The sequence below is a fragment of the Aptenodytes forsteri genome, unplaced genomic scaffold (genome assembly GCF_000699145.1).
Source record: "Aptenodytes forsteri isolate BGI_AS27 unplaced genomic scaffold, ASM69914v1 Scaffold208, whole genome shotgun sequence".
Lineage (NCBI taxonomy): Eukaryota > Metazoa > Chordata > Aves > Sphenisciformes > Spheniscidae > Aptenodytes > Aptenodytes forsteri.
The window spans coordinates 1464705-1470036 of NW_008794963.1; the positions used below are offsets into that span (position 1 = coordinate 1464705).

General features: G+C 39.3%; 1 non-coding gene across 1 annotated transcript; it reads right to left on the reverse strand.

Moving 5' to 3' along the window:
* Positions 1-2198: 2198 nt before the first annotated feature.
* LOC103895759 lies at positions 2199-4825 on the reverse strand. The gene is made up of 4 exons (XR_002086134.1): positions 4507-4825; positions 3431-3527; positions 3200-3330; positions 2199-2289 (listed from the first exon to the last, which is right to left on the reverse strand). It is a non-coding gene; the product is annotated as an uncharacterized LOC103895759 (transcript).
* Between the last annotated feature and the right edge of the window lie 507 nt (positions 4826-5332).

Below are 5332 nucleotides of genomic sequence, written 5' to 3' on the forward strand. Positions count from 1 at the left end.
AGCGCTGCATGGGGTTGTTGTGGCCTAAGTGCAGGACCCGGTACTGACCTGCACTATCCTCCACGCTGACTTGATACAGTAACAAGTTGAAAACATAGGTAATTTAAAATAGGAAGTTCAAAACATGTTCAACTTGAAACTACAGGGGAGTCTCATAAACAAGCTTTGGGTATCTGAGACACTTTAAGATGTTGCTGACCCTGGGCGTTTAATCACCTCTCTGCCAGGGATGAGCAGCCTGTAAGAAAGGGCAACAAGAGGGGGTACGTTCTGCCTTCGGGACCCAGGACCCCATTCGCAGCCTATGCATCAGCTCAAGCCACCCAAAAAGAAATGTGAGTTATGACGAGGGAAGCAAACTCCAGTGACTGAGGTGCAGCTATTGCTGACTCTTCCGTACAGACTGCAATCTGAGGGGTGGGGAAAAGGCGACCAGCTGGCAGCATCTTAAACCACAGCACCTAAGGCTTCCAGAGCACATCTGTCAGAGCCATTCGTGAATAAATTTGAGCATAAGAGTTTGTAGAATTGAGAACTTCATATGTAAAGATTACAATGAAAACACAATAGATAAAAGCACAAAAAGCTACAAAGGCTGATTGATAATGTAAATGTGAGAGGGAATTATCATGGGTAAACTTAACCTTTTCTTCATTTAAACCACACAGCACAGCCGGAGAGAAAACAATTGAAACTTTGAAATCTACTACATTTCCAACCCAATCTGTTTCCCCACTATAAAAAACAGTTCATAACATAAAAGGTTATTTTGTTCCATTATTTATTTTATTTCAATGGAAATACATGAGGATAATTTTGGCTTTCTGGCTAGAGGCAACCAACTACAGGCAATGTAACCCCATCTTTTATTTTGTTGTCTTACTTAAGAATAGAAATAACAGTATTAGTAGCTGACAACAAACTTGTGTACAAAATGGTGTGCTTCAGTTTGCCTGCTGGATTTTAACTTCCCAATACCATTCTTAACATTAACCTAGTGCTAACCTTTGCTCTTTCCCCCTCTCATACTTGCCCTTTCTAGTATAAGTGACTTCTCCACTGTAAGCTTCTGCTGTCAGAACAGTCTTTCCCCATTTATTCACTTCACCAGCTCAACATCTATTCCTGGATTTCTATTTCACCCTTCTTCTCCTATCTCCCATCCTTCTTTGCACCTGCTATTGGGTTTACATTGGCTAATACATCACACCGTGTCTTTCCAATTCTGTCTGGTTTTGATGTCAAAACGTATTGGATGAAGGACGATGCCAAGAACAATCACAACACATTAATAAGCAATATTTTGTTGATGCATGAATTATCATATTTAACATTGAAAAAAGTCCTGGGACACAATAAACTGTACTGTATAAAGCTCCATTGTATCACTGCAATATGTGGTTAGAGATGCAAAATGAAACTTAAAATTGCTAACGCTGATTTTTAGCCTTGCTGCTAAAAAAACCCAGAAGAAATGGGAAACAAAGGGATTAGCACTGTCCATGTCAAGAATGCCTGGAGTAAGTGTTTACTCAGCCCACTGAATTACAGGGGTATCTATGCGCAGCTAGTGATACAAAAGCACCTGGGGTGCCTTGACATTTTCCCATGACCTTCAAACATAATTCTAATGAATAAAAACGTATTAGGAATCATAGGCTGTTGCGGATAATTTTGGGATATTAAAGCTGCATTAATGCAAGTCCTACTCGGAAAAACACATGCAAGTGCTTTTTCTTCTTCTGTAGCAGTACCAGTAACCATCTATGTTTGTCACTACATGAAACAGAGTTCCTTCTTAAATGGCAAACACCACAGTTTTTCTGGAACTATCTTTCCTTCTTATCTTCTTTCCAAAGGGAAGAAAAATCTTACCTGCTTATTCTGTGTCAAAAAATACTTCAAGACTAAAACAAATTATTAAAGAGCCGTAACATAAATTGTGTTTCTTCATCTCCTCTACCAACAACACCATGATGTTTACGTTGTACATAATAATGCAATGATATATGAGATCATCAGCTTGGTAACTAAAAGCAGTTTCACTGTGCCTGTGATTGATAAACTATGGAAGTATTAAAACATTAAAAATGTTAATCTTTGTAATAATCTCCTGAAAAGTTTTTATATTAATTTAAACCATCGATCATTTTAATATTTAATCATTGCAGATTTCATTTGAAATGATAGCCATTCACTGAAAAGCACTTCATTTTTTATTTTAAAAAATGATCAGCTTGTATGCATTCTGTAAATCTCTTCACACTTTTTCCTTAATAAAAAGTAAACCTGCAAGCAAATGAGAAAATTTACAAGAGCAGAAAAATTTAAAGCAGAGTTCATGTCAGAAAACATGTACTTTCGCAGTCCTGTTTTACAGAAGTAACTGTATTACAACAGTAGTATCCTAAGAGGGTTGGAGGATTGAGGGAGACTTCTACTGTAAATGAAAATCATCAGCTTCTTTGTCTACACCTTACAACCATCTATGTTTCGTTCTCTTTATGTATCTCGTAACACGTAAACATAACAATTTAGTTATGAAGAATAAGTACTTAATAGAGCAACTCAGCTCTCCAAGATGATATTAAACTGGTTTAGGTTTTTTTTAACGTGTAACCCCATTTTGTAACATTAGCCTGCTTTAGCAACATATGAAGCCTTTCCAAAGCATCCTATCCTTGTCTATAACTCACAGCTTGTTTTGCCTAATAAAAAATTTATATTAATATGGAAATATCCCAAAGGAAAACAAAACCAAGAATTGCTGAGTTATGAGAAAAATCTTATGGAAACTCTAAAATTCCAACTGTGATTAATTATGACTAATCTGGATGGTATTTGTCTGGTTTCTTTTGAAAGAGTCTTAAAACTATCTAAGAAACAAAACTAATTCATGGTATCAAGAAACAAACTTCACAGAAAAATCCAAGGGAAATGTCTTCATTGCATTGCAAAAAAACCCTCATCTTGTTTTCTATGTAGTCTACTAAAACTCGATGCTTCCTGGAGGTACTGCCATAAAGTGCACTGAGCTTAAGTTGTCCTTTAAGACTGGGCTGCAGGATTTGGCTGAAACACTTGAACAAGTAAATCCTAGATATACACTGGGCAGTATCACAGCTTAATATATTAGCTTACATGACTAGTCTTCGTTTTGTATTTGTGACCAATAGCGAGTTAAAGGATTTTCCCATACCTGCTATAAAACTCGCACACAAATTGGCTTCCTTTTCTGAAGAGGCTGCAGAGTGTAATGGCAAGAGCTCTGAAGAAGTCGGGGAACTGGCAGAAGTGCATGTGGAATCTTCCAACGCATATAAACTTACTCTGTACAGTTCAAGTTTATGAAAATAAAAAAATCAGTAATAAAAGCACTGCCTTTGTTCTTGATTTTATGAAGAAAAGTATATATCTTGTTGCATATTACCTTTTGCTAAAGTCTGTTTTTAAGGAAAGATGTATGGAAAAATCCTGTTTATTCAATGTGATGCAGTAATTGAATTCAGGAACTCAGCTGCTTGCATCTGAAACAGAAGGGATAGTCTTGTTTTTATGGAACTTAATAGAAACATATATGTGTTTGTATGTGTATCGATACAAAATTTAAAGCTAATTATAACAGGAGTTTTGCCAACACTAACAGGAATCTCTGTTTTAGTAATCTGATTTGAAATAATCCTTCAAAACCTAGATATTTGAAGAGCTCCCACATCTGTGTTGAAACAACTGAGTATTTTCTATATTGCTTTTGCAGATACAAAATACTATTTTAAACAGACTAAGAAGTCAGTTGTAGAATATTGTTGTAATCTCTACTTGGTTAAATTAATAAATCAAATTCACAGAATTACAGGATCATTGATGTTGGAAGGGACCTCTTGAGGTCATCTACTTGGGCTCATCTACCCCTGCTCAAACAGGTTCAGCTAGAAGACTATACATAAATTATAAAATAAATTACGAAAAGGATTTACATATTGAAGCAAGAATAGCAGAAAAAAGTGAGCAGCTGCCCTTTCCTAAAAAAAAAAAAAAAAAGTCAACTGTTTGTACTGGTGTGATTAATTTATTTCAAAGTCAACACTTCTTCTTCGCTTTCTCTACACTCACACTTAGAGTACTGACCTGAAGTAGACTTACATCTTCACGGCTTCCATGAAGACAGAAGACAAGTCCTAGAAGGGTAAACTGTACTAATTCATGATCAGAGATAATCATGTCAACAAAAGCATCTGCCAAATTTTTCCTTAGTGAGCAGAGAAGCTATTTTCTGAACAACCAAGTCTGCCCATAGCCCGTTTCGTACCAAGACGTGAAGTGATTCAGGCAAGGAAGAGGTGCCAAATACTACTACTTAAGAAATGGTTCAATTGTTCAATTTTCCCCATGCTTGTAGATTGTTGTGCATCCCTTAAACATCACTTTCCACAATTTTCCACTATAGAAGTCATACATCAGTAGCAAAGGCTGGAAGAAAGTCAACACATCTTTATTAACACGTACCCTTCCATTGTAATTAGCTCTTTAGGAATGAGCCTGGTCCCCAACAGGAAAAGAACTTGAGCCCTCTATAACATGTAATTGAATTACTGTGTGTGAACGCGTGTGCTGTACATATAGTCCCGTTACACCACACGATCTTTTAAAGGGGCTTTCTGGTACTACGCTCTGTCTTCATAACTATGTAGGCTGACGTAAGGCAGAGCAGTTTGAGAGCCACACGAGTAGGCTGGCAGAAATCCCTGCTAACGCTTCACATTTAGAAATGTCGTGGCTCCCATTTTCTGTCCAGGATTTTCTGAGCGTAAGCACGACCAGTGCACTCTGCAGAAAACACAAAGGAGTCCAATGTACCCAGAACACATCACGCCTGCAAGGTAAACACAGCCAGCTCAACAAGCCCGGGTTTCATCTGATTTACTGCATACGCGCAGCCGGCCGACCACATACAGCCCCGTTACACCCCGCATGTGCAGTGGCTCCAACACGTCCCTGCCTCACTGCGCGCGGGGGGTCAGCCTACTCCACACACACACAGCGCAGCTGTTTGTCCAGCTCCCAGACACTGGGAAACCCCCCCACAGACAGGGTTTCACGCACACACCCCCAGCCACACCGTGCTGGCGGGCAGGAGCTGAGCTCGCGAGGGGCAGCCGTGGAGTGTCGTCGCTCAGAGACATTGCAAACTCCTGTCAGCTCCTGACAGCCCCCGGGCCAAGCCTCGAACGCAACCTTCGCTCAGGAGACCCCCTGGTAAGGGGTTTATTTCCCTCCAAATCGGCCAGTGGCAGCCTGGCGAAGGACCCAGCCGCCCTGCGGGCACGGGGGA